We start from the raw sequence: 10381 nt of genomic DNA on the forward strand, positions 1-10381 counted from the left end.
CATATATAGTTGACTTTCTCCAAGGGAGAGTTTGGGGAAGCCAGGGTGTATTTATCAGCTCTGTCTTTTCCTCCCTTGCCTTCCTGTCCCCAGAACCAGGGTATGTGGTTGCTCCCTGGCACAGGAAATGCTTGGATATGGGGGACCACCCAGGCTGCATGCCCGTGACCACTGCAGAAGTCAGCACAGCAGCGGCAGGGAGAATGGGCTGGCTTTGAAGTTCAGGGATGGGAGGACCAGGGCTATTTCTGGGTTGGCCTGAGGTAGCTCACACTTTGTGTAACCCTGACCCCCGGTATCTGCAAACAGGGAGACACCATACTACATTGATTACATCAAAAGAAATTAAAAAACTGCAAGTCAAAAAATAATCTTTCATGTGGGTGTGTAGCAGTTCTGCTGTTGGTGGAGGTGATGATGGTGGCAGAGGGTAGGGAGTTAGTCATCGATCGCGTGTTTGTGAACATTAGACCTCTGTACCATCTGAAGGTGAGCAATGTATGTCCCAATCTGACACCTCAGAAATGCTGGCCAGTCTTCACATGATGCAGCAATGTGAAGCTTTCTACATTTCCAAAAGTGAGTCAGGACATCTGCCTCAAAGTGTAGCTAAAGGACATCGTGTGGACCTGCGGCAATTTTAATGTAATTGACAGAATCAAGTTCCGACCATTTGCTAACCTCGTGACCTTGGGAAAATCCTAACTTCCCTGCCTCAATTCCCTATCTGTAAAATGGAGCTAATGCTACCTACGTCAGCAGGTTCTTGTGAGGATTAAATGACATATTGCGTGTAAAACCCTAAACATGATGACTAGCTTGTACAACTAATCAAGAAATGTTGATTCTTATTACTAGTTAGGCAGGTGGCTTTAGTATTATATGAAGCTTTTTGTGAGAGTGGCTCTTAATATGTGGAAGTCATTGGAAGTCCAGCCAAGCTTGAGACCGACCAAAGGGATATGGTTTGGCTCCATTATCTAAGCTTTGAGCCAAGCCGTCAAAAAGGATTGAACACATATTAGAAGAAAAAATATATTAAGTGATGAGTGGGTGTGACTGAGACCATAAAGAATCAATGCCACAATATTATTATTGGTTTGGCTCTTCGTCATCTATAAACATTGAGCCGGTTTGAGTGGTTTGGTTTCAGACTCATTGACAGATTTTCATTTTACTTTTAAAATCTTGAGCATATTAGGGAAAGGATTTATACATTTTTATGCTCTATTTTAAAATGTCACTATGCATGGCTCATGCATACATCTCTATCTTTGTCTTGTACTTTGTAAAGCATCTCCAGGTTTTTGATTTAATAAGCATTGTGCTTTTCAGCTCAGATTCAGTTTGAGATTGAATTAGATGACAAATAATGAAGTGGTTTGATTTATCACATTGTTTCAGGAACTTAGAGAGTGGAAGATTTGCCCCCATTCTTCTTTCTGTTTCCAGGATCTGTGCTCCCTGAGGTTAGTGGTGACCATGAGCAAAGATGTCTTCTGTCCTCATTTGGGTTAAGACACATGATATTCCCATGAAGGAAATCCCAAGACATTCCTTTGGGAAGAAGCATTGTGTTTGTGTTACTTAGAACTTGAACCTATTTTAGGGCTGTGCCTGTCTTCTTTGGGCCAATAAGTCAGAAGCCAGTTAGGAAAAAGAGAAGTAACAATGATCTAGACCTTGTAGGAAACTAAGGCAGTACCTCTGATCAATAATGCAGTCGAACAGGGTGGAGAGGGAAAAGAAAATGAAGGCCTAGTAGCACATTGAGAAATTTTGGAAAAAAAGATATATGAATATTTCCCTAGAATATTTACTTTTCTTTTTAATGCCTTTAGTCAATTTTCTCCAGTTTTTACTCCTTATCCTTTGCTATCCAGAGGGTTTATACTTTACGTCTGTGAATTGATTTTTGTGAGGGCAGCATCTATTTATATTTGTGTTTGTTTAGTGCCAAAGTTCAATACCTGGTATTTACTGAACTTTGTAATAACTTACTGGGTATGAGAACTTTTTGACTAATTACAAATAAGTACTCTCTGAGTTATTGTGGGAGTTTGTTCATACCCTGCCCCTCAGTCCTTGAATTCTGAACAGATGAAAACAACTTAGGTGTTCACAATTCTTTGTTTCCTCAACTCATTATTCTCAACATGCTTTAAAATCATTCTTTACAAGCATAAAGCTTATCTAGCCATCTTTTTCCTTTCGTAAGATTTACAGTTTTCTTCTAATCTTTTTTAAATTTTATTTTTAGAGGTGATTTAACATATAAGATAACTTGTAAGTATCAGGCCAACTCATTTGTCTTGTTTCAGTTCAGAAAAATGCTAGCACCAAGTTCTCTTGCTGCCAAAGCATAGATTTCATGCTGTTCATAGTCGTTCCTACCAAGGGGACAATATGCACTCAATTGCCAACACTCCATTGGGACTCTGACAAAGGAATTTTATTATGCCCACTTTCAGTTGGATGCAGTGAAACCCTTGCCAGGGGCACAGCAGTGGCTACTGCTCGTGCCCCAGAATTGCTGTGTGGTCAGGTCAGGGCTTTTTTCTTCATACTCTCTGGGTCAGACTTTCTTGTGGGTTTGTGTGTGGGAGGCAAGGCGGACACTATGTGTCAAGGACAGGCCCTCTGCCTCTTGTGTAGGGAAATTACTACCACATGAAGGTAGGGCAGGAAGCCAGGGGCTGTCCCAAAGCCTTCGCCTTTGGATAAGTTGCCTCCTCTCCTGTGAACAAGAGCACTTATGCTGGGGCTAGAGAATTGTGTTCCTGGAACATGAGCTCCCTACTGCCAGCCTCTCACAAGTTGAAAGCCAAGCATCTTTGGATGCCACATTGTCATGTATTATTACCAGACTGCCTAAAGGACTTCAACCATTGAAAAGGTCACCTAAATTAGCTGTGTGTTTAAGGTGACCAATCTAAGTTAGGAGTAACTGTTTCCATCAAATCTAATCATCCCTTCTTGGGGACACAGAATCATCTTAGGAGGAACTGTAGCTAATACTACAAATTCAGTGTGAATTGAAAAGAACTCAGAAGTGGCTGTGAGTGTCCTTCAAAGGATGGTAAAAGTATAAATTCATGTCAAAAATACCCCATGCATGTTGTGAAGACTGACCACATCAGAGATCTTTGATTCCACTTTCAAACTCACCAACTATTTATTTATGAAAATAATCACCCCATTGGTTGAAAATCACAACTTTTAGTTTGGGAATTTAAGAGTCATCTGATGAGAGTGAAAAGAATCTCTTTAGAAAAGAAATCAGGGAAGGTGTCTGGGTGGCTCAGTTGGTTAAGCATCTGAGTCTTGATTTTGGCTCAGGTTATGATCTCAGGGTTGTGGGATTGAGCGCATCAGACTCTGGCTCGGGGGGCGGGGAGAGTCTGCTTGAGATTCTCTTCCTCTCCCTTTGCCCCTCCCCCCACTAGTGTGCGCTCTTTTTCTCTCTCTCAAATAAATAAATCTTAAAAAAAAAAAGAAAAGAAATCAGGCAGTTTTCATTGTCTTTGTGACCAATGCTTCCATCCTTAGGTGATTTGATTTTAAAAAGATAAAGGAGCAACAATAATCAGAAAGACTGCATTACTAGAAGCATCTTGAAATTAAGAGGGAGCTATGTAGGGGATTTCTGCTGCTACTAGAAAATAATTTCCTCTGCCTTTGCATTATTCATCTCATGTAAATTTTGATAAAGTTCATCACTGTGATTATTATTTCATTTACCACATTTTATATGTTTATAGCATAATTTCCACAGTAGGATCTTTTTTCTTTCCAGATTAACATAAATGTGTGTATTCTGGATGGCAAAAGGAACCTTTTTAGAAGCAGGTATTTGACACACATCACCCTATCTCACTGCATTCAGAACTTACTGCAATATGACCATCTCTACCATGAGTTCTAGACGTGGGCTTTTTAGGCCATAATATTTATGCACCATGTACGTATGCACCTACAACAGTTACACATACTGCAAACACCAGTTAGTATACAGTTGATTTAATATGCTCACAACTACCCTGTGAGATGGGAATATGAATCCTAAATTTTGTGACTGAGATTCTTGGGTTCATTGACTTCCTCAAATTTACACAACTGCTAGAATGGAAGGGCCAGGATTCCAAACCAGGGTTTTCTGATGGTAGAATCCGTGTTCTTTTTATAATCACATTCAATGCAGGGAATTCAGCCTCCTTGAAAGAAATCCTGGACTTAGAAGCGACCAAAATGAGGATAAGCCTAGTTAGGAGGACTTTGTGTGACAGTATCCTGAAACTCCTCTGTGAGCCCCCTTGGAACTCTCCTGACTGGATTGGTTTTATAGATTCATTCAACTTCAGCATTGGGAAGAGGCTTAAAGGTCATCCAGCCCAACTCCCAGGAGGCTTGTACTGGATGCTGTCTAGGTTCTCTTGAGGCAGGCAGTCCATTCTTTCTTGGGACAGCACAAACTCATAGGGAGTTCTTTATATTCAGCCAGAAGAAGCTACAGAATAAGCCTAATCCATCTTCTGCATAACAGTCCTTCAGATATTTGAAGGGAATTCCAAATTCCCTCTATTTTTTTTCTAAGCAGTCCCAGTGCTTCCAACTGCACTGTGTAGAATATGGTTGTATTTCTTTTTTGACCCTATATTCTCTTCCCTGAGTACTGTGCAGTCTTTTAAGGTAGCATTAAGAACTAAGCACAATGCATCAGGACTGATTTAACCAGTGCAGACTGGATTAGGACTGTCATCTAGGAATTTTACATTTGCCAGCCACACAAAGTGTTGCGATTTAATTCTAACTGAGCATCCTTCACAATATCCCCTCATCCCAAGAGATGTGGGTCTCAGTCTCTGTCCAAACTCAAGAATTCTGAAATCTTGCCATCGATTTAGGAAAGAACCCTTAGAAAAGTGAGTCAAAGTGCACATATTTGTTTCCAGGAAAACAGGCAAGGAGATGGAGAGGCAATTTTTAGCATAGTAGGTATTTGTCATGTACTCTGACTCTCTAAACTTATGCCTGAGTCTTAATGGGGATAAGGTGTGGAGTAACAGGTCAGAAGTAAATGAACAGAAATTGTATTTTCTCTAATGTCTAAGAGATACTAAGAGAAGGCAGTGTTTCTTCTAACGGGCTGTGATTCCAATGTAAGGGTCAGTGATTTTGCTCATCTGTTAGTTCTTACAGTACCCTGAGACATAATTCACCATGGCCAGAATGGATTTGCTGTACATAGGAGTCATCCTTCTAACCTGCCATGTCCATAGGTATGTGAGGATCTAGGATGAAACTGAGAGAATTATATCCTGCTGATTCATACTCAGAAGGTGGGGAATATATTATTTGTGTCTTTTAGTGTGCATGTGTGGTTATTATAGGCACACAATGAATCTTCTGTTTCTTTTGTGAATATGTAAGATGATATAGAATGATTTTCAAAAGTATAAATTGAATACACAAATAGTATATTATGTTCCATTTCAATTGGTAGAATAGGTATAAAATTTGTATGAAAATATAATCAGATATTTGTTGCTTTCAGTTTAGATACTCCTAATAGACAGCTATAGGATATTCAGCACTCTCTGAATCAGATTTGAATTAGTAGACCTAGTTTGTAAAACCCCCTGTTCCATGTTCATCAAGCATATCGTTGTATTTAAATTTCTACTACATTTAAAGGTAAAACAAATCATATTTTCATTTTAAAGGATTGTTTAAATCTTTATGATAGCATGCATATTTCAATAATTTAAGAATAAATGGAAGAAAAAGTCTTAAAAGTAAAGTGCTTTAAGACATCTGAATTTGAGATGTAAACATTTTGTCACCTACTTATATGTGTGTGTGTGTGTGTAAACTTGATCTCTTCAAAGCTGTGTTAGAGATGAGATAAGAAAGGAAGGCATACAAGCATCTGTTTTGCATTGACAAATTTCAACAGGCATTTTATGTGAAGGTGAAATAATTTGGCCCATTAAAAAAAACTGATATGTTTCTATCCTGAAAAAAGCCTGCAATATTTCCATATCTGGACTTGCCAAAAATGCCCATATTTACCACCTTCTCAACATAAATCAAACCATATATTCTGTGCACAAGCACCCATGAACAGAAAGATTCTGAAAGAGAAAATTCTTGGAAGACACAGAACAAAGAAAGAGAAGAGGAGTCCTTTAACCGTAGAGCTGTAATTTATTAAGTGTCTTTAGAATTCATGTAAGGGACCTCTCTCTTTTTATTCTTCTCTTGTAGGTCTCTAAGTCCACTGATGACAGGAAAATCTTCAGTGGTTCCAGAGACAAGCTGCTGGAAATCCTGCACATTTATCTTCTAGAAGGAAGTGAGCTGATTAGGATAGTGGTCCCTTCAGAAAGAACCTCCCCCCCAAAACTTTAAAGGACTCCAGATTAAGCCATGTCCATTTCTGGGACCCTAAAGTGGCTCATGAAAGTCAAGGACTACTTGCTTAATATTAGGTGATTTCAAAAGCCTTAAGATTCTAAGGGGAGAGTGAGGATGGGGAAGGTGATGGTGAATAAATTGGAGAACCTACCAAATAACAGGGTGTCTCATTATTCCAAGCATCATTTTCTATCTCACATTGTGTCTTTCAATTAAAAAAAGGAAAACATGTCTTCTTTAAAAACATATTTTTTCTCTATTAATATTCAGTACTTAATATATGAGTACAGATCCATCATTCATTAGATCTAGGTAGATCACAAGCTAATTTACAAATTCAAAAGCGTAAGTCAGATCAACTCCATTGCTCAAGGCCATGTATTTGCAAGCTAAGAGTATGCACTGAACATTTTGAGTCCTTGGACTGGTGTACTGGGCAATGCTGCTTTTCTGTAAGAATTTGTTCATATGTTGGATTTAACACAGTTTTGCTTATCAGTTGAAAACCCTTAACCTATACCCACTCATGTAATATAAAGTATAAAATTAAGTCAATGATCTAGAAAATTCAGGGCCAAGTAGTTTAAATCATCTGGATCTTCCCAAAGATTTTGATTTCTTTTAAACCTGAAAAAATAGGTAATTACTCAATAGCCTTAGCTCTAAAATATATCTGACGGGTTATTTTTATTTGTTTGGTTTTCGGAAATCATATCCATGCTTTCTACCCTCTGTAGTTTTTAGCAAAATGAATCAAAGCCACTCTGTACCCAAAGATAACACCAGTGTTGTCTTTTTTTTTTTCTTTTTAAACATGCAGGGCTTTACCTCAAGTGCTATGCAGTAAATTTACAGGGAAAGAAAAATTTTATTAAATTATAACTGAGAGGAGCTGATTTTTTTATATAGCAAACAAAAAATTCCTTCATTAAAGGCTATAAAACCCATATTATTTACCAGAGAGACCTTTCCTGTCTCCCAGGTAAACACTTACAGTGTGTAGACTTGTGCAAATACATATTTAGGAGTGGCTAAATATGGTGAAGTATTTTTAAAGGCGTATTTACAAAGCTGAATACATATATTGGCATTTTGGTATGTGTAAGTTGTGTTTGTTGCTCTGCTGTCTATTCAAAATTCTAGCAGGACTCTGGTAGATACACCTTGGATATAGGGACTGAATTTCAAAACATTCATCTTTAATCAAAATTACTAAGGACAGGTCCTTAAATCATTTCAAAAGGGTGAAAATTTTCAACTAATGGAGTTCAGGTCTTTCTTGCCAGTTTGACTTGAGGAAAACTGTTTCAGAAATGCAGGCATCGCTCGCAGAAGCAAATCTCCCCTTCTGAACATCTTTGTGCATAAAATAAGTATCATTTCACATTCAGCTCGGAATATTACCAAATACTTAAAGATAGAATCCAGATGATGGATGGGTCAACCATGAAATTTTAGTTAAGGGGAAAAATGTCATTAAGATACATTAAAAATACTTTAAACCCATTATTTTTAAAATACTTTAAAAACATGAAAATGTAAGTGATAAAATCTGCTTGTTGCTGACTCAATAGCAGGAAGCTTCCTATGATAATGTAGTAAAATTCCATCTCAAGGATTCCCGATGTCCATGTTCATTCTTTGCTTCTTGGGAAACATGTTGTCTCTGAGGAAAAGAATGTGATGGCAACAGAGGTTGTAGACACATGAAAGAGCACTACCTCTGCTTCTGCTGTCTGCAGCAACTCAGAATGAGTGAAGATCCCATTTGTGTAAAAAGCTTTTTTTAAGATAGACAGGTTGAGAGTCTAAATAACTCTAGGCTTGGGCTATCTCAGGATCCTTTGGTTAAGGAGTCTAAACAATGCTTCTATTTCATTTTTAATGCAGCACACAGCTATTTCTAAATGCTCTCAATATCCTGCAATGGAATAATTGAAAATCTTATTATGGTAAACCATATGGGGACAAAGATTATTCAATCAGTGAAATGATTTCTTCAATAAAACTTGCACTGGGCTGAGTTTTTTAACTTTACAAAAATACACATCATATGTACATATTTTTCCCAAGGTACCAACACCACAGATTTTGGTTAAACCTGCTGGGTTCTAAAATTTTAAATTTAGGAAGAAAGAAAGGAAAGAAAGAAAGAAAGAAAGAAAGAAAGAAAGAAAGAAAGAAAGAAAGAAAGAAAGAAAGAAAGAAAGAAAGAAAGGAAGAAAGAAAGAAAGAAAGAAAAAGAAAATTTATTTTAAAATATTATGACAGTGCTATAAGGCTTCTGGAATGTAGAAGCTTCTAATATATGTGCTGACACAATTTTAGCTTTAACTGTGAATGGGTGCACTATACATATTACTCATATGCCAGTATTTTAGATTTGGAAAACAAACTTTTCTGGCAAAAGACAATCTTTGTTTCAGAATTTAAAAAAATACACAAGCAGGCACCAACACCTTTGCATTATAATTTTTATTAGTTTTATCCCATCCTTAATGTTATTCTGTGGCTAAGTATCTCATTTCCATGTAAACTTCCATTAGGAACACAAATTGCTGACACCACATCTACTGACAGAAATGCCACAACATAAATTACGCCAAGAAAATGCTGCTTTGGGTGGGGGGCATGGCAGGGGGAACTAAGCTAGATAAAAAGCCACTGTGCTCCTTGCCCAGCCTGCAGCCCTGTCCCGCTGACCACTGATAAAATTTATCACAGGGCCACATATGGGAAGGCAGCTTAAAGAAGAGACGTCTGTGGTAAAACATGTAACAGCAAAACAGCTAATGGAGCATTATTACTTTATTGGAAAGCAATATCTCTGGATGCTTCACTTCTCTAGCTTTAGCAAGTGTATGAATTGTTCTTCTATATGCAGAAGAGCTGATATGAAAAAAAAAAAAGGTTATTAGAACACTGAATGATGGCATGAGGCCTTTCCAGGGCTCACTAGTTCACCACTCTGCCCAGTATACTTAACCAGCAAAGGGGTAATGGAGTTCCAACAAGGTTAAAAACCAATCTGAATCTTCATTCCTTTTTTTTTTTTTTTAAAGATTTTATTTATTTATTTGAGAGAGAGCACATGCAGGGGGAGGGGCAGAGGGAGAAGCAGACTCCCTGCTCAGCGGGGAGCCGGATATGGGGCTCAATCCTGGAGTCTGGGATCATGACCTGAGCCAAGGCAGATGCTTAACCAACTGAGCCACCCAGGCGCCCCTGAATCTTCATTCTTAAAGGAATGCTGATCTATAATGCCAATGGTCTCTTTGTAAAGAAGCAGTCTTGCAAATTCCTGGCTAATGGTCATTGTCATAATTCAGTCCTGGTGTTAGTAGGACGTAGAAATATCCAAATTCTAGTAAAAAAAAGTCTCATTTACCAAGATACTTAAAAACTCTGTCATTGGATGGGCTTATTCTTTTGGGGTTTAAAAGAATAACATTGGCATGCAGTGCACAGTCACAATTGGATGGCTAGAATGGTTACAGAGCAAAATGAGTAGGTGGTGTGGTGCTTTAAACGCCAGTGAAGTCGGCATTTCAAAGACGTGAAGGAGACCAATTGTATCATTTGCTGCTGGAAGGAGGGAGAGTGACATCACCAAGATGGCGGATCGATGGTCTCTGACTTCGCGCCTCCGCACAAGAAGAACAGGTAACAACTATTTATGAACAAGGCACCACTGAAAGAATCCTAGAAGCTGGGGATGAGGCTGAAGCACCCCCTGCACCACAGAGACCCAGATGCACTGCGTTAGAAAGGTAAGAGACGCGGCTACCCAGTGGTGGCAGTGCTCCGCATGCAGGTGGGTGCGGCACATGCTGAGAGGTCTCACCGGCGCCTCCAGTAGGAAAACGATTAGCATAGCATTTTGTTCGTATCATACTTGTTACCCATAAGCAATCTCTTAAAACATACGAAATTGGACATGCAAGGAGCCACTGTATTTTGCCCC

The 10381-nt window shown here is 38.6% G+C and overlaps 1 long non-coding RNA gene across 3 annotated transcripts in view; it reads left to right on the forward strand.

Annotated features, from left to right (window-relative positions):
• Positions 1-6632, forward strand: part of LOC118016982 — a 139797-nt gene extending 133165 nt beyond the window's left edge. For all 3 annotated transcript variants that reach the window (XR_004680998.1, XR_004680999.1, XR_004681000.1), the window contains 2 exons: positions 5191-5279; positions 6268-6632. This is a non-coding gene — a long non-coding RNA (uncharacterized LOC118016982). The remainder of the gene's footprint in view (positions 1-5190; positions 5280-6267) is intronic.
• The last annotated feature ends 3749 nt before the right edge of the window (positions 6633-10381 follow it).

The sequence above is a fragment of the Mirounga leonina genome, unplaced genomic scaffold (assembly GCF_011800145.1).
Source record: "Mirounga leonina isolate KUSES-001 unplaced genomic scaffold, KU_Mleo_1.0 Mir_168, whole genome shotgun sequence".
In the NCBI taxonomy this organism is placed as follows: domain Eukaryota; kingdom Metazoa; phylum Chordata; class Mammalia; order Carnivora; family Phocidae; genus Mirounga; species Mirounga leonina.